Source organism: Neopelma chrysocephalum, unplaced genomic scaffold (genome assembly GCF_003984885.1).
Source record: "Neopelma chrysocephalum unplaced genomic scaffold, ASM398488v2 Primary Assembly neopelma1_69, whole genome shotgun sequence".
Lineage (NCBI taxonomy): Eukaryota > Metazoa > Chordata > Aves > Passeriformes > Pipridae > Neopelma > Neopelma chrysocephalum.
Genome location: NW_020897729.1, coordinates 3,333,422 through 3,351,647, shown reverse-complemented (window position 1 = coordinate 3,351,647; position 18,226 = coordinate 3,333,422). Strand labels below are relative to the sequence as shown.

Genomic DNA, 18,226 nt, shown 5'->3' with positions numbered 1-18,226 from the left:
CTGCTGACCTCTTTACAACATGCAGAATCCTTGGAGCCTCACTGCCGAGCAGCATGAGAAAGCATCCCACCACAGCCAGGGAGAAGTCAAGCTGCTCCTCCAGACATGTGGAGGCAAAGATCAAACAAGGCTCACTTGGAAATCTCAGCAGAATTGTGCCATAGGACACAAAGGATGTCCGGGTCATGCCAAAGCTGCAGCTCTGCCGTCGCTGGCTCCTGGGGTGAGCCAGGCTGTGCTGGGGCCCCGGCAGGTCCATCTGCCTGGCCAGCGGAGTGGAGCATGGCATGCCAGCAATTTGTTTTGTACTCAACCTTTCAGACTGGAAAGCCAAGGGAAACCTGCAGATGTGAAGTTTACATGCAAAATCCTGTAGGCTGAGCGCCCAGCTGCTGGCAGTGACGTGGCACTGATGTCCTGCCCCACCGGGACACCCAGGTGCTGCTTTGTGGATGGGCTTTGAGGCAATTTTCCTTTTATTTCAATTTTTTGCCTGCAATAGATTTTACACCGAATGCATGGAAGCACTGCTGGGAAAGTATGTATCAGGGAATGTTCTTTTGTCGCTTATTCTAGTTTTCTTTCTATTTTCCTCTTGTCACTGCCAGTGCAGGCTCTTAAAATAACTGGCTACTTTAAACCATGCTCCTTTGTTCCCTGGCTGAGCACCGCTGGATGCCAGCTGCAGAGGGACGGAGGTGAAGTGTCAGGGCCCTGCAGAGAGTTTTAAAGGAGGTTTGCGGTGATGGGGACAGTGTGTTACACTCAGAGTCCTCTGAGCTGCCCTCTCCCCCACTGCCGCCTGGGCCCTGTGTTGTGGGTTTCCCCCGGGAAGCACCGAGTTTGCAAGTTCTCAGTTGGTCCCCACTCTGCCACCATGTAAACCTTGTCCAGGCTCTGATGGTGCAGCCGTGGATCCGCACACCAGCTTTGCAGCCTGCAGGCAGATCCTCTGCAGTATCACATCCCCTGTGGGGTCCCCCCAGTCCCTCCAACTACAGACCCCTGCCTTCAGGGCTGCCCCTTTCCCACCCTCACTTTGCAGCAAATTGTTTAAACCATGAAAGCTCCTGAGTGCTGGTGGGAAGAGGTGGGATGGAGGCCACACAACTCCCTTGACCCCAGTTAGTGTGGGAAAAGGCTACAGCAAAACTGGTTAGGAACTGGCAACCGGCCCCAGGGGAAGCAATAGCTAAGCCTAGGCTTATCCCTCCCGAGCCAAGCGCCAGGGCAGCGGATGCAAATCCCGAGCAGGCCAGGAATTGCCTGGCACCTCTCCCAGGGTGTTTGCACTTTCATTCTCGGGCACCCTAGGAATGCAGCGTGACGGGGAGAGGGGATCCCTGCAGCCGGGGGGAAACTGGGGTGGGGGTGCGTCTGGCCAGCGTGCTGCCAGCAGGCTGGGCTCCACCACCTGCAGGCACCGGGGCTGGGCTGGAGCCCGGCTTGGAATTGCTACGTCAAAGGCTTGTGCCATGCCCAGGCACATCCCCACTTTGTTTATTCCTTCAGCTTATTATTTTATTTGACTATTTATTCCTGGCTGCCTTTTTCTCACGGTGGCTGTGTTTATTTAGCACGCCAAGCCTGGAGCCCGCCGGGCTCGCGCTGCTGCTGAGCACAGCCGTAACCCCGGCACAGCAAGTGCCGCGATGGCAACCCCGTGCTGAGGTTTCTCCTGAGTGCCTGGTGGGGTGTTTGCAATGGGTTCAATGGTGTTTCAAGGGGACAGTGGGCAGGGGATAACAGGATGGTCACACATGCTTGGCGCTGTTGATGTTGCCAGCACACAGCCACACCAAAGGGCTTTAGCACCTGTGTGTCTGCCCACCAACCCAACCCTACAGGCCCATGGCAGCTACACCAAGCAGAGACACCCTGGGCTGGAAGGAGGCAGGTTTGCAAAGAGTGAAGGTGGCCCATGGAGTGATGCCATCCCCGTGCCATTAGTGACAGTCATGGGGGACCCTGTCCCCACCAGCCTCCCAAGGTCCCACGTGGTCCCAGAGCCCAAACCCAGCATGATGTGGAGATGCCAGCAAGCCATCAGCAGCCCTGGCTGCTCATCCTCCCAGCCCTGGCTCATCCCTGCATTCCCAGGCCCTACATGACATTTCCCCTGGTGGCAGCCCCTGAGGACCCAAATCACTGGGTCCTCTCAATGCTGAGGATGCTGCTGCGCCTGGGGGCCGGGGAGCCATGGCAACCCGGCAAGGATGGGGGTTGCCATGGCAATGAGAGGCGCAGCATCCGGAGCTGGCTTTGGGCAAGGGATGCTCCAGGTGGGATGGGAAGCAGGACCAGGGTACCCCCCCGAGGCTGGGGAATGCCAAAGCCTGGGCTCGGAGTCCAGGAAAGCCACCCTGCTCTGAGGGCTGCCCCTGGCCCACAGCACCTGGAGGGGGTGGGCAGATGGAGTCTGGTGGGGTCCAGGCTATGTGCTTAGCCCTGCTGTAGCCCCACTGTGCCCACTGCCACCATCACCTCCAGCCACTCCCAGGCAGCTCCAAGAGGACATGGTGCTGGTTCCTGCATGCTCAGTCCAGGAGAGCAACCATCTCTGCAGGACAAGCAGGGTCAGGTGAGACCTCTTAGATTTTTGCAGCCAGGAGGGTCTGCCAAGCATCTCTGAATATGAGCATGAATCCCAAATATCTTGTCACTCCTCCTTGGGGGTCACTAACCCCCAGTTAGGAATGTCTGTGTGGGGTCAGGCTGTGGCACAAGGCAGGTTTCAGTTCCTAAATCTTCGTGTTTGGAGATTATCTTCTTCCCGTGACTAAAGTGGGCACCCAGCTGAACCCAGCTCAGGGCCAAGCATGCAGAGGGTCTCTGCACTGGCATTTCAGCTGCAGCCCCCTAAAATGTCCGTAATGGGGCCAGGCTGCTAATTGCCTGGTCAGCAAAGTTCCCGAGAGAGGAGTGGGCTGGGTGAGGACACCCCCCTTGCAGCATCACCAATTGACATCCCTGCCTTGGCCCCCTCAACCCCTTGGCCACCCCCCTCAGTGCGTCCCCATCCTGCCGTGCCCCATCCTGCCGCAGGGCTGGGAGGCTGCAAGGGGAAGGGGGCGATGGGAGGAGGAAATGGACCTCCCAGCTGGGAAGCATGCGGGAGAGTGACATTTGCCAGACACTGATGCTGCTTTTGATAAAGAGCAGGGGGCAGTTTGTTGCCCACAGGCACCCATGTTTCCCACACCTCCCAGCAGCTGGGGCCAAACATCGTCCCCCAGCCCTGGAGCCTTTGCCTCCCGCAGAGCCAAAAGCATGCAAGGCTGGATGCCTCTTTTCCCTTTTGGCCACAGTGGGCTGCAGAGCAGGGGGGAAAAGGCATTTTTATTTATTTTTGGTGCAACATTTGTCAGCATCTGATTACAAAGGGCTGATGCAGAAGTGGACAGTGTCACCTGGACAGCATCAGCATGGTTGCAACACGCACCCCGTGGCAGATGGACAGGGCTGGCTCTCCAAACACACAAGCCTCATCAGATTTTCCCAAGGGCACATCCCCAGTGCAGGAATCAGCCCAGAACCCAGGATGACAGCCACCCTTCCTCCTCATACTGCCTCCCAGGGCTCCAGCACCTAGCAGGCCCTTTCCCCTTGCAGAAATGGTGGCTGAGCTCTGTTGCAAGCGTGCGCCAGCAAACGAGGCTGGCGGCCGCTGGCAGCCACTTCCAGCGATTCCACCCTGGAGCTTGTGGCCAGGCTTTAGATCTGCTAAGCCTGCTTCAAACTTTGCACTGGGAGAAGTGATTTGTCTGCAAATGTTATGTGGTTAAAATAAATGCAGAGAATTTTAATCCTGGGAATTTGGAAAGTAGGAGATTTAAAATAACAAAACCCTTTCATATGGCACTTAATCCGAAATTAGCTGGGTTTTAAGTTTTACGGCAGTAGCTGATCATTCCTCGGTCACCTCCTGCTCGGCGTAGGAAGGGGGGCTCCTCAGATCCCCAGAGCAGGGAGCAGTGGGGGAGGCAGGATGGGCTCTCCCAGCCGCGCTGTGCAGTGCCGTGCCAGGGTGGTGCTGGAGCAGTGACGGCACTCTTTTTTTGTTGACGTGGAATGGATCTCCCACAGCTACTTAAGGTTTTAATTGCCCTGTGATTAAAGTTTTCATTACTAAGCAATTAGCACCTGAAATTTTAAGTGCTGAAGTGTTAAACTGCATCCTGAAGCTGCCAGAGGTGAGGGGTGGTGGATGTGGGTGGGACGGGAGAGGGTTTTGAAGTGGGGACCAGGAGCAGCAGGAGGTAGCTGCCTTGCTTGGGCCCAGCCGGGCTGGCATGGGTGCTGCCAGCCACCCCAACCCGCTGGCAGCATCAAGCGCCTGGCAGCACAGGGAGGAGTTCCCGGAGGGGCGAGAGCCCGGGGAGCCTGGGAAGGAGACAGGCTGGAGCCGGCTCTGGTCTGGCGGGAAACACACCGGCTGGGCAAGTTGGCACCCGGCGGCACTCCCAACCCTGGGAACAGGGCACCCTGGGGCTCCCTTTGGACTGGGGAGGGCATAGGGGACCCCCCAGCAGCCACATGGCTGCCCCAAGTGCCCGCTCAGATGTTGCCCTTCTGAGTGCTGACCTTTGGACAGGGGACTTGATGATGTCACTTGATGCCATAATGGCCCCACTACAGTGGTACCCCCCATCCAGCTTCCCACATCCCCAGCACAGTTGCCCTCCAGGTAAGCAGACAACGGAGGCCTCTTGCAGGGTTTTTTCCCCCATTCCACCCTTCAAACACGTCCCCGTACCTACCTTGTGGTGATAAGCTCCTGGGACTGGCTGCCTGGTGAGGAATGTACTCCCGTCTGTTTGTTTTTAGATTCTTGCTGGGTAATTTCATTTGATGCCCCTTAGATCTTCTGAGAAAATAGGAATAATTGTTCCCTAATCACCTTTCCTTATGAAATTGTGGCTGAGGTTGCCGCATGCAAAGGAGGTGAGGGGCGGTGGCTGGGCGCAGCAGGCAGGGTGTGTGGGTGCACCCGTGTGCGGGGCCATGGTCTGACACACACTGTGCACGTGCCTGTGCGACGTGGACCCATCACCGGAGCACATAAGGACTGCATTTGGAAATGAGGAGTGAAAGTCAGGCTTGCTTCAGCGGGATTGGGTCTCTAGGTAGGAAATTTCTTACAGAGAGAGGGCTTGGCTGGGAGGTTTGTCCTCTGAACTTTCCATGGCCATTGCTGCTTTTCGAGGTTTTTCTTTCATCTCTGCTGCTCCCTGTCTGCACGGGAATGCCTCCCAGGGACACTGTGGGCTCCACAGCTTTGCCATGCAGGCTGTAGGCTGTTCTAAGGCAAAACATCCTTAACTCAGGTCAGTGCTGCAGACACACTCCCCTGCCTACCCCACAGTGCTGCGTGTCAGCTCTCAGCCCATCCCTGCCCATGTCGTGCCAACAGGGTCCTCGTTACAGCCCTATTCAGCTCCATCCATCACCCCAAAGTGCTGGGGAGGTGCCATTGGAGGAGACTGAGGCTGAGTGTCTGTGCAGGGACGTTTTGTGGCTGGGAGATGTCCGTGTCTATACAAACATGTGTGTCCCACAGCCACGCCATCACCCAGTCCCCTGGGGGCCACAGCAGCACCATCCTCAGTACTCAGTCCTTGCCCAAGCAGGCGGGTTGACATTACAGAGCCAGCCCCTGCCAGAAAATACCACGCAGTTACCACAGTTATTTCCTATTGTGCAGGCGTCGGAGCCCTGCCAGCGCTGCTCCCCAGGCTGCCCACCAGCTGCAACACACAGGCAGTGACCGGGGCTCCCTAGCCATGGACCTGCCCCAAAATCCTCAGGCTCCAGTCAAGACCACGGCATTGCACCCGCCAGCACCAGGGGAGCCTGAGGCCCCAGGGAGAGGTCGACTGGCAGCACCAGCCCAGTGGGAGCGAGCAGGGGCTCATTAATTACAGCACGTGGGGAGAGACTCGATTGTATGGAGCATCCTCCCCCAGCCTGCGCCCCCCCGCTGCCTGCTCCAGTTTCTCATCCTATTCTGAAATAAATTCCTTTCGGGCTGAAATTTGCCAGGCATGGCTTGGCTCCAAGGGGAATTCTTGGAGAAAGTTTAAGTAAAATTGGTTCAGCCATTTTTGAGTTATTCAAGTGTGAATAAGCAATTTCCCCATGCGCTCCGTTCAGAAATTTTGTGCTTGGGTAACTCAGACCTCTGGAATTGCAGAATAAACGAGGTTTCTGCATCTCGCTAAGCCAGCAGGCTCTGGCTGCCTGAATTGGTACGGTGTCTCCAGCAGGGAGGATTTCCCAGGAGTGATTTCATAAGGAGACAGCAAATCTTCCCACCCTGAGTCTGGCCCTTGGTTAAGAGTCTCGACATCTCCATCAGCCCCCAGCCCTCTCCTTCCCCACTGATGCAGCATCTTATCCCAGTGCACATGTTAATGGTGCTGATTTTGTCACTCACTTCTCCGCTGCTCATCTCCTTGAGTGACAGTGTGTCCAAACCAACAGCTTCTGCTTGTTGGCTGAAACTTTGGTGTTTTCCACCAGTGCAATCCCCTTACCTCTGCTCTGCTCCCCAACCACTTCCTTTCACCTAGAGAGTGCAATGCCCCACTTGCTGCATCTCCTGTACCTCGCAGAGATTTATCACAATCATATGTCATATGTCCTGTCTTAAATTAGCACACTGGCTCTCTCAGGCATGGCTTTTCCCTTCAGAAACTGTGCCTAGTGGTACTGGGCCACTGTAGCACTCCTCAGGACACAGCATTCTGCCAAGACTCCCTGCAGCTCCCAGAGGATGCCAGAATTCCTGCAGTAGGAATTGGTCATCTCCAAATTTTCAGTAGCCCAGGCAGAGCTCAGGCCTGTGCCAATCTCTGTGGCCAGGGCTTGGAAATAGGAATCCTTCCAGGACAAGGAAGGAAAATACCCATCCACAGCGTTGGTTTGTGCAGCAGAAGGCAGAGGTTATATGGACATGCTCTGCATCTGTTTGCATAGAGGAGAGGTCAACAACAGCCAGGTCTGATAACCTCCCAAATTCCAGCTCCTGCCAGCAGCTGCGGGGAGTGTAGCCAGGAGCGTGGGCCTGTGGACACCCCAGTGTGCTTGTGCGGGGCTGAGACTGGGTCTGCACAGCTACGGAATTTCTGGGCCAGATTTCTGGGGCAGGAGCACTGTGGAAGGTGCTGCTGGCAGATGGCAGGTGGCTGCTGAGGGGGCAGCCCAGATGGCTGTGCCAGGGGGACGAGGCTGCCTGGGGTGATGCAACCAGTCATGCACCCCACTGCCCCTGGACCTGCTGGAGTTCCAGCTACCCCTAGGGACCAGGGGCATCAATATGCCCCAACGTCAGGGAGCTGGGGGATTTTGCTAAGCCCAAGCACAACCTCCCCAGGTATCCAAGGAGGAGACGCAGCACAGAGGACTAGGGCCGGTCGCAGCCTGTGTCCCGCACCTGGCACGGCAGGTATGTGTCTGTCCTGAATGATGTGGCTCCAATCACAGGGACAGCATGTGTGTGTACACCATCCCAAGGGAGCAGTCTGTCCAACACAGGGCACCAAAACCTTACCATGGCAATGTCGGGACAGAAGGGGAAGAAGACTGAAGTACCCACAGGCTTGGAAGCTGTGGCTGCATGCACAGTAGCCAGCACCTTCTCCCACAAGAAATGTGATGGTGAAGGCACTCTGGGGGTAGGGGAAGGGATCCTGGAGACGTCTGTATGGTATCACCCTGGCCAGGATCCCAGCACTCATCTGAGTCCCCATCGTGGGAATCATGATGTGGTGGGGATGGAATGGGGTAAGGAGGTATGTGATGAGGTGAGATGGGATGGGTGAGGTAGGATGGGATGTATGGGATGAGTTAAGGGGCAATGGGTTGAGACGGGATGGCCCAGGGATGAGATGATGCATGAGAGGATGGCATGGGACTGTAGAGGATGGGATGGCAATGGGTGGCACAGGTAAATCAGGCTGCCAGTAGTGTGGCACAGAGGGGCCCGTCAACACACAGTACGAGGCTCACGCCGGGCTGGGGGTGTGAGGGGCAGGCTGGGGGTGTGCGGGGCGAGCCGGGGGCGCGGCCCCTTTAAGAGCCCAGTTCCGCGGGCGGCCGCTGGGTGGGGCGCGCTCCCCGCCCTGCGCCTCGCGCGCCGGGGGCGGGGCCAGCGGGGGCGCGCCGGGCTGGGCCCGCCCCCTCCAATTCATCTTTCCGCACAGGCCCCGCCCCCCATCCCGGCACCGCCCAATCGGCTCCGCGCTCGCCGTCGCCAGGGGCGCCGGGTTGCCAGGGGCGGGGTGATTGGCGGGCGGGCCCCGCCCCTCACGGCTCAGCGGCGGCGGCGGCGGCAGCGGCGCCAGAGCGCGATCGTGGCGCGGCGGCGAGAGGAGCCGCGCGTGGCGCCGAGCTCGGGACTGCCCGGCGGGGCCGCCCGCACCGCCCCCGCCATGGCCGCGGCCCGCCCGGGGGCCCCCCCGCCGCCGCCGCCGCTGCTCCCCCTCCTGCTGCTCCTGCTGCTCCCCGGCGGCCGCCGCGCTCTGGAGGGTGAGTACCGGGCGGGCGTCCCCGTCCGCCGTGCCGGGGCCCGGGCGAGTGCGCACGGGCGCACGCACCCTCCGGGGTGTCCCCGGCCCGCCGACTCGTCGTGGCTCAGCTCGTCGTGGCGCCGCCAACGGCCGGTTGTCCCCGCGGGGATCTCGCCGCCGCAGCCCCGCTCCCCGCGCTCCGCCGCCCTCGGTGGGTTTCGGAGTCAACGCCCCGTGGAACCGAGCCCGACGCGGCTCCGCGAACGGCGGCTGCTGGCAGGGAGCGGCGCCTCGTTGGATACTCGGTTCACGTTTCGAGGCTTTTCGCCACGACCGAGAGGGCTGGAAAATTAATATTTCTTTCAGTGGAAGCTCGCGGCGTGCCAGAACTGGTGGGGCCGCGGAAGGAGTGTCCGTGTGCCGTGTCCGGCTCCATCCCTTCTCCGGCAGGGCTCGCCGCGCCCGCCGCCTTAACCCCCGCGGCTCCAGCGTGGGACCGCCGGGGCGAGTGGCCACGCGTGCCGCATCCACCCCCGAGCGGGTCTGCGCTGCGCGGCTCGCCCACCCCTGAGCTCCGGTGGAGTTGGGAATAGAACGGGGACTAATCCTTCCCCCCTCGAAGGGTGAACCCCGGTGCGCGGGGTGTCAAAGCACCCCTAGGTTTGAGCGAGGAAAGCGGCTTTTGGCCCCACTGAGGGACTGGGGATCCCCAGACGGGCGAGGCGGGTCGCGCCGGAGGGGAGGAAGAGAAGGGGGCCCGGACGGGTTTTTGTCTCGGCACAAAGTATGCAGGGCTCTGGCCAGGAGTGCCAGGAGCGGCGGCGCTCCGGTGTCCGGTAACCGAACCCACTGCCGGAGGGAGGGAGGGAAGGAAAGGGAGAAGCCCCGTTTGGAGCGGAGCTGTGGGTGCCCCCGCCCGGGCGGAGGGCGGCGGGGGCTGCTCGGAGGCGGTGTCGTGCTCGGGCTCGCGCTGCCGTCGCCCCGCGTTGCGGGGTTCAGGTTCGGCCCCGGGGGTGGCCGTGGGCAGGAGCCCCATATCCCCTGAGGTGGATGGGGGGACATCTTTCCTCCGGCTTTGGGCTTTGTAGAAAGTTTCGGGGGTGCTTGTTGCCCGAGTTCCTTTTCATCCTCCCTCCGTTCGATTTGGTTTTTTCTCCTTTAAAAGGGAAAAAAAAAAATTAAAACCCCATCTCCTTTGTACGCCGTAGGAATCAGAGCTGGTGGGCCTGCCGGGTCCGTGAGCTCCCGGCTAAGCGGGAGCCCCGCAGCAGAAGGGGAAGGGAGAAACCACTGGCACCCAGCCCTCCCGGGATGGAGGCTCCCGAGCACCCACCCGGGGATCCCTGCCTGCTGGAGAGGTGTCGGAGGATGAAGTTGCAGGCGGAGAGCCCAGTGGGGCCCCACGCTTGCAGGCAGCGCCTTGCAACCTGCTTCCCATCAGCGGTTTGGGAATTGGGGAAGGATAGCCGACATGGGGGCTGGCAACACCAGCAAGCATCGCCTGGGCACTGTCCCGCGTGTCCCCGGGGAGGCAGGGAGCCCCAGCACTGACCGGGGATGGAGCAATGGGAGGAGTTGGATGGAGAGAAAATAAACAGCCCCTGCTGAGGAGTCGCTAGTTTTTTTTCAGCTTCACAAACGTGTGGAGGGGTCAGGGGCTGAACACGCCATCCAAGAGGTCAGGGCCCAGCTGTGTGCCAACCCAGTGGGACTGCTTCAGGGCTGGCTGGCAGCCACCCAGCATTTTTGGGGCTGGCCCCGATTCCCCTGGTATTCTCTTTTTTTTTATTTTTTTATTTTTATTTTTTTTCCCCTTTGCTCTTGTTCAAGCTGGAGGGAAAGTTTCAGCTGGCCCAGAGAGGCTTCTGCCTTGCCCAGCTTTGGGAAGCCGCTGCTCACATCACGGTCAGTGAGCTCCCGCGCTTCTGCTGCGTTGGGCATTTCTGTCCGTGCTCAACGCTGCTTCCTGATGGGGACCGGCGCGTTCCAGCGGTTACTGTAAATCTCGCGTGCACGTTTCTTCGGATATTTTAGTGCTGATCATAAATCTGGCGTGGCCGTAAATCTGCACACACGTCCTGCAGAGAACAGCAGCGAGTGGTCCCCAGACCCGGCCACTTTACCGTCCTCTCCGAGGGGCAACAGGCTGGTCTTGCCGCTGGTGCTGGGCTGGAAGGGCAGGGGGCTTTGGGGCTGGATGGCGCTCCTCATTCCCGGGGGGATGGCGGGGAGTTGGGTTTCTTTACAAGGCCCCACGGGGGTGGAGGGGAAAAGCCGCGCTCGGCAGCAGCTCAGTGAGGGCTTTGTGCTGCCGAGGAGAAAATGGTTTCTCTCCAGATCCTGTAAGTGCGCTGGGTCTGTTTGAAGTCACAATGTGTTTTTCTTCTCCGGTTCAGCAGTCCCCAGGCCGGCTGCAGAAGGAATGTTCTATCCAGGGGCAACAGCAGATCCTTTCTCCAGTGCAGGGGTTTGAGCTGAGGAGTTTGTTCGAGCAGGGCTGTGGGAGCAGAGGCCCTGTGGGGAGCGGACGCAGCGAAACAGCATGGGGAACGTGCTGCGTTCCAGGCCCTTGCTGACTATCCAAGGGTAAAACCCCAGGCTTCAAAATACCCTGGTCCAAGGGAGTGTGGACAGCCACAGGCTGGATCTGCCTGTCGCCCTGGGGGTGCAGGTGGGCTGGGACGGGGACCTGCTCTCCTAAGGAGCCACTCTGCCAGGCAGCTTCTGCCCTGAGCAGCCTCTCTGGATGCAGGACTCCATTTAAACTTGGGGTTTCCCACGTGCTTCCCCATGAACCCCTGTGCAGAAGCACTGTGTTGCTGCACGTAGTCCCAAGCCTACTCAGGCTCTAGTGAAATAACCAAAGCCCCCAGTGCAGGAGGATTTCTAGGAAGGATTTTCCTCATCTGAGTTCTGCCCAGTGGCAGCTCCCAGACCCCAGCCAGGTGTTACACAGCCTGGCCATGCTCCTCTCAGCACCAGCAAACCCCTACTTAATTGACCCCTGTGCTGGAACTGCCAGGTATTTTCTTGGCAGGGAGATTTGCTTTCCGTTTAATTACTTTTCACAGAAATGGCATATTTCTCGGCGGGGCGATGGGGCAAGTTGGCCCTGCTGTTTTATTGGTGCTTGGGGTAAGGCTGCGAGGGAAAGCAGGTCGTGGGGCTCCGCAACACTCACTGGATTCATTAAATCTCCCGTTCCTCACTAAAAGCTGCACTCGAGGAAGCCTGCCTGTCCATGTTCCCGAGGAGGGGAGGAGAAGGGCTTTCCTTTGTGTCAGGCAGAGCATGTGGAGAGCTGGGGAGAGGGAAAACTTGCAGCACCGGGGTCCGTTTGCGGTCCCACATTTCTCCCTTAATGTACAGCAAGGCTGCGGCTGTGGGACCATTTCTGCCTGGCCCTTGCGATTGGGAATAGCGGCCTCTGGTTTTTAAGGAATGAACCGAAACTCCTTGTTTTGTTGCGATGACTTACTCCAAGAGATATTCGGGGAAACCAGTTGGTTGCATTTTCTTTCCGTGAGCCGTTTGCTGCTGCCGCTGGAGCAGGGGAGCTTGGTGTTTAATTAAAACAGCCCCAGCAATCTGAATCACAGACTTGCATGTTTTTAAAATTGTAGCTGTTCCTGTTGTGCTGAGTCAAACTGGTTTGTCAGGATTAAGCGTCTCCGCCTGGGAGCTGTGCTGGGGGAAGGGTGCTGGGGCGGCCCCGGGGTCGGGATCCCTGTTCCCAGCTGGTGCAGACCGCAGGGTGGGTGTCAGCCTCCTCCCCGGGGAGAACCCTGGGAAAGGGGGACTATACCCAAGGGCCGCGATGGAGCAGCCACAAACTTCTCTGTGGTTTAAACCATAATGAGTTGCTGTTGTTTCTAGGTCCAGTGTATTTCCATGAAGTGTTTGGGGGATGGTGGGGATGGGGATGCCCCTCCGTGGCCAGGAAGCTCCTTGCAGAACCAGGTACAACCCCACACCCCAGGGGATGGGCTGCCACCTTGAAAGCCAGGCAGCCTGTTGCAGTGACACTCCCACCCGACTGGGACTGTCCCATTCAAATGCGTGTTTTGGTTTTTTTGTTGCATTTTTGTTGTTGTTGTTGCTCCAAACCCAGCCCTGTACTCGGGCTGGGCGGTGCTGGCAGCAGGGCATGGGCCATTCCCTTGCAGAGCTGAACTCCATGTGGGAGCCATTTTGTAGGGCGGGCGGCTGGCTGTCCTGCCTGCGGAGGGACAGGCTTGGCACTGTTGGTGAAGCCTCATCCTCCCATGCTTGGGTACTGATATCACCCACCCTCAGCACAGCCATGGAGGAGTTCTGGTGCTGAGCTTGGGAGTGGGGCGACATCCCCATTGCTGCAATTGCAGCTCTTCCCACAGTGCCATCTTTCCCAGAGGGGTTGCATCCCTCCCCTGGTGCCCTCTTTTCCCTCAGTGCAGCCGAGCCCTCTAGCCCATGCTCCGTGAGGCGGGAGGGAGCGAGCCCAGTGCTGGCTTCGCATGGCCGCCCCGCTGAAGAGGAACGGGAGCCATCTTGGGAAGAGGCTGGAGGACGGCGGCAGGGCCGAGCGCCGGCCCCACGGCCGCTCTCCATGCACGTGCCAGCGTGTGCTGGCTGTGGGTCCTGAGCTGGGGCGGAGGGGATTTTGCTGTAGGGGTCTCTTAATTTTATTTTTGCCCATCGCTAAGCCCCGCTGCACTGCAGGGCCTGGTGTTTCTCATGCATGTGGCAGGAACTGTTGACAAACACCTGTTTCCCAGCCCCCCTCCCCAGGAATGCCCCGGGGGCCCCGCAGGGGCTGCAATGCCGAAGGGGTGGGCAGCAGGGATGTCCCGTCCCAGGGGAGCCCTCCCCCAGGACTCTTCTGCCCAGCGGCAGCTGCGAGGGGATTTGAGCCTCCCTGTTCCTCTGTGAGGTGTGGCCATCGCACAGGGCTGCCGAAACCCATCTCTGTCCTGGGGAAGGGACACTGTTGTCCCCATGTTCCCTCACCCAGTCCTGCTTGTCTCTTGGGTGCTCAGCGCCTGCCCAGCGAGGGCTGGGGCGCAGGGGGGACCCCGCCGGGAGGGGGGGCATGCACACGCGGCGTGCTATCCAAGGCCTTTTTTTATTAATGAGAAAAATGTGCAGGGCTTGAACGATCGCCAGGAACAGATTTATTCTAGTTCCCCAGAAATTAAACTGAAATGAAGGAGCGAGTCAGCCCGGCCCGGCACCCCCTCCTGACTCTGTGCTTGTTTTAACTCTGGAAGAATCTGACTTTGGGGGTGGGGGAGGTGGGGAAGGGGGGGGGGGCAATATTTGGGTTTAAGCAGTTCCAGATGGGCTTGGTGCTCTCAGAGAGCTGAGGAAGCGAGCAAAGAGCAGTGCAGAGATTTGGGTAACTGCCCCAGGCAGTAGAGAGGAGGGAGATCTTGGCAGAAACTCTCGCTCTGCGCTGCCGGGATGGGATGGAGCTTGGCAGCCGAGCCACCCGTCTGTGGGGCGAGCCTTTGGATGTGCACTGAGTAACCTTTTTTGGGGAAGAGGTGGGGCTTTTTTTCTTTTAAATATCATTACTCTTTCTCTGTGCACTTTCCAAAAGTACAACCTGGAAAAAATGGAGCTTGAGGGGGAGAGGGGCCTTTTGGATCTCAGCCTGCCGCAAACAGTTGCCCTGCGGAGACAGGTCTGCAGCACCGACTGCTTTTTCTTCCTTCCCCCAGGGACTTTGGGACTCTACATCCACCCGCACCAGCCCAGCTCACCTTGATGGCCCTGTGGGGACACCTGCCCCATGAAAACACGGCCACAGGGCAGTGGGGTCACAGAGGGAGGTGGCGGGAACGTCCCTATCATAGCATGTCCTGGGAACAAGGGTGGCTTTGCAGGCCCATTTCCTGCCTATGTCCTAGTCAATGGCATTCTCAGCTCGAACAGGTCTGGCATGTCCTGATCGGATGAGTTATTTCTGTGGCAGTGGAGGACAGAGGCATGGCCATTCCTCCTGGGGACGGTGACCTATAAATCTGTCCTGCCTGCTGGCTGTAGAGGTCCTGCCCGCCTGGCATGGCTAGTCACGTTGTCCCCATGGCGGGGAGCTGCAGTGGGCAGCCCCTTCCCCGGGGCCAGGCAGGGACATTCCTGTCCCAAGTGGGCAGCAATCATTTTAAGGCCAGCAGTGTGTCTGGCAGCAGGCTGTCAGGCAGCAGGATTGAGAGGCTGTCTGTGGGGTCTGTCCATTCCCCTTGCCCACAGCCTGCCACAGGAAAAGTATCTTTTCCTCCTGGGCAAGCCAAAGCAGCGAGTACCAGGGTGCATCCACCGCATGGGCAGGGATGGCAGCTCTTCCTTGGCCGAGCTGACCCTGGTGTAGCACACTGGGCTCTGACATCCGAAATTCCCGTGGTATTAATAGAACAGTAATTGCAGTGCAGGGCTGGACTCAAGCAGCTGGCTCCCGTCCTCTCTCAGCGTCAGTACAGCCTTTTTGCAGGACCGGGACCTGGCAGCAGGACCTGGCAGGGTTTGGGCAGCAGGCTGCACGTGTCTTTGGCGTGCAACTGGAGGGCGGGAGCTTGCTGTCCTGCAGAAGTCCCAGGCTCTGAATGCAGCGCTTTGGAGGAGGGTGCACACAGTGTGATGCTGGAGGGTGCTGGAGCAGGCATGACCCTGCTCGTGAAATGGCAGAAATCTGCCCTCCCTGCCTCCGTCCGGTGCGTGACCAAGAGGAAAGGAGCACCCATCCCTTCCCGCATCCCAGGCACTGCCACTTGATCTGCCTTTTGCAGAGCTGGCACCTGTCCTCCCTCACATGCTTCAGTCTGTCTCACGGCCGTCAGGAAACAGCTCCTGGCGAGGAGCACGCGGCCGGAAAACCCTCTTCAGCCGGTTAGCGGCCAGTGGGTCGATGACAAGGCAGGGCTGGATGGAGGGAGCGCTCCTGTCCCTCTCTATCCCATGTGCCAGGCAGCTCCCACTCATCTGAAAGCTGGATCTGGCCCATGCAGAAGGTGAAGGGCGCTGGGGTCGGATGGGGGGACTGTGAGGAAAATGCAGAAGGCCAGTGGCTCAGAGCTATGGGACTGTCTCCTGGCATAAAGTTAATACCCCAGTGCAGGTGTGGGATTGGGAAATAGAGGATGCATCCTTGGAGCATCCTTGGAATGGCAGTCTTGGGCCCTGCTGTGAACTTACCATGGTATTGACAGGGCTGGAACCGGCAATGGTGAATGGTACCGGGACTGGCAGTGCTGCCCACCCTTGGCTGGGCTCTCCAGACAGGGACTGCCTCTGCCTTTGCACGTGCATGCGCGGTGTGTGTGCAGAGGGGCCTTAATCTCAGTTGGGGCCTCTGGGCCCTGCCATAATGCAGAAATAATGAGTCTATTATTAAGTGCCCACAGTACTTCTTCACTCTGGTGGCTCGCCTCCAGCAGCAGGCAGAACCTGCCCCGCTTGAAGTGGATGTGTCATCATTTGCCTCAGCAAATCCGATCCCCTTTGATGATGGGCCAAACGCCCTTGGCATGAAGGGCCACAGCTGTGATACAGGCCCTTTTTTTTTTTCTCTTTTTTCCCCTTCTCTCTTCCCTTTGTTCCCAGTTCATTGACAATTCACTGGCTTGCCCTGGACCTGGGGCAAGTGCACATTGGTGGGACTGGGTGGTCAGAGCTCCTGTGTCCCCCTGGAGAGGGATGAGGTGGGAGGCCAGCTCCCACGGCAGCCTCGCGTCTTCCCCCTCGGCACTGGGGAGCAGCAGGCGCCCTACTCGGCATAAGGACAGGTTCCCAGCGTGGGCGGTGATAGGGAGTGCTCCAGCCCTTCCCTTGGGCTGAACCGCACCGCCTGGCCTGCCTGGCCTGACAGCCAGGGAGGGCAAGGGTGGGACCAGCACAACCCCCTGGCCTTGCTCTGGATGCTCAGGTGGGCAGGTGTGCAGAGGGTCCCCGGGAGAGACGGGAGGACGAGGGCATGTGGGCTGTGCAGCATGCTGGCAGTGCTGCCAGCCCCGTCCCTGCAGAGGGAGCTGGCAGACAGCGCCTGCCGGAACCTTCCCCACACTCTCAAACCCCACGCCTGGCACCTCCGCCATGGGTACCCTCTGCCCACCCTGGGTGCTGCCAAGTCCACTGATGGCCTGCCTGCTGCCTCCCTCCCTGGCTTCAGTTTCCCTCCCTGCTCTCCTGGCTCTCAGCTGCATCAGCAAGAGCCTCCCCTCCCTGCAGTGCAGCTCCGGCACAAGGGGCTGCCAAGTGCCAAAACCTCCCAGCACGCCACCTCCTGTGCACACGATGGCTCCAGAGCTGCTGTCTGTGGTGTGCTCCATCCACGGAGCATGGTGGGCCAAGCTGGTCAGGAGAGCTTCCTCAATGCAGGCAGCACATGAAGTCCCCTAGCCTTGGAACAGGGACATCCCCTGCCCAGGAGGATGGATACAGGGTTTATCTGGGGTCAGAGAGGGAAGAACCGTCCTGGAGGAGGAGGGATCCGGGTGAGCTGCATGCTTCAAGAAAACGTGTTGCGGGGTCTCCCAGACCTGACGTGCTCTCAGGGCGCTCGGTGTGGCTCAGCTTTTGTGTACGGGAAACGCTCGTCAGCGGGAAAAGTGCAACCTCAGGTTCTCTCCCACAGGCAGCTCTTTGTTCCCAGATAAAGGACCTTACACCAAAGGCCCTTTGTGCCGCTGCTCAGAACAGTGCCGGGATTAATTGTACCGATAGGTGCTTGAATGGGGAGCATGCGAGGCCACTCCTGCCGTAATTATCTTCAAAACCAAGAAGGAAATTAAAATATACTGGGAGATGCCCCTTTCGGTGGCTTTTTGACTAGCAGGCAGTCACCAAGATTTAAAGTACATCCCTAAACAAGCTGCTTTTTCTTACAGAGGAGAAAAGCATGGCAGTAAGGCAGAGAGGCATCCAGCACCACTATGAGCAGCCCACCATGGTGGGGCATGTCCTGGGACAAATGATCCAGCCATCGATGGTGTCTGCAGGAGCTCAGCATGGGGCAAGTGGCCCATACGGCCAGTCCGAGCTACTCATCCCACACCGAGCTCCTGCAGCCATGGTGCCGTGGTGTGCATAGCTCCCAGAGAGCATGGACACGTTGTAGAACAGGTTCCTCTGTTTGCAGCAAAGCTGCGTGGGCGTCTTTAGTAACTTCCCTCCTTTGCCTTCTTCCAGGATGCTCTGGACTTGCGCGAGCTGCCTTCTCCTCATCAGGGCTAGGAGCTGGTGTCCTATGTTGCCAGCACATCCTGATAAAAGCCATCAGTCCCTGTATTCAAAGGAGAGAGCATTCAAATTGGAGCCTGTTGGTGGAGACGATTGAGTCTTCCCCAGTGGCTTCATCTTGAAAGAATTTTGATATTTCTCCCCCCCCTTTCCTGGCTCAGCCATTGCTGCCGCGCGCGTCTGCCGCTCAACAGCGCGAGACGGGCTCTCTGGGCCTCTTAAGGGGGGAGTTCAAACGTTTTCGCTGGCCTCAGACCATGCACGCCGCATTCCTGAGCCTCTGCACCAGGAGAAAGAGGTCCCTGGCTCCAGATGGGTCCTTGCCAGGGCTTCAAACACCTAGTGAACTGCTGGGGACTCTGTGGAGGTGATGGAAGGGCTGCTGGGGGGTACCCCTTGTCTTTGCAGCTCAGGATGTGCCTGGGAGGAGACTTGCAGGGCAGGGAAGAGGCAGTTGGAGTGATGCTCAAAGCCCTGACCAAGGAATAAGGCTCTTTCCC

The 18,226-nt window shown here is 58.9% G+C and overlaps 1 protein-coding gene across 2 annotated transcripts in view; it reads left to right on the top strand.

The window, feature by feature from the left end:
• The first annotated feature begins 8,463 nt into the window (after positions 1–8,463).
• EPHB3 (EPH receptor B3) overlaps positions 8,464–18,226 on the top strand; it is a 29,429-nt gene continuing 19,666 nt past the window's right edge. For both annotated transcript variants that reach the window (XM_027685593.1, XM_027685592.1), the window contains exon 1: positions 8,464–8,529. The gene's annotated coding sequence lies outside the window, so the exon portion shown is untranslated. The remainder of the gene's footprint in view (positions 8,530–18,226) is intronic.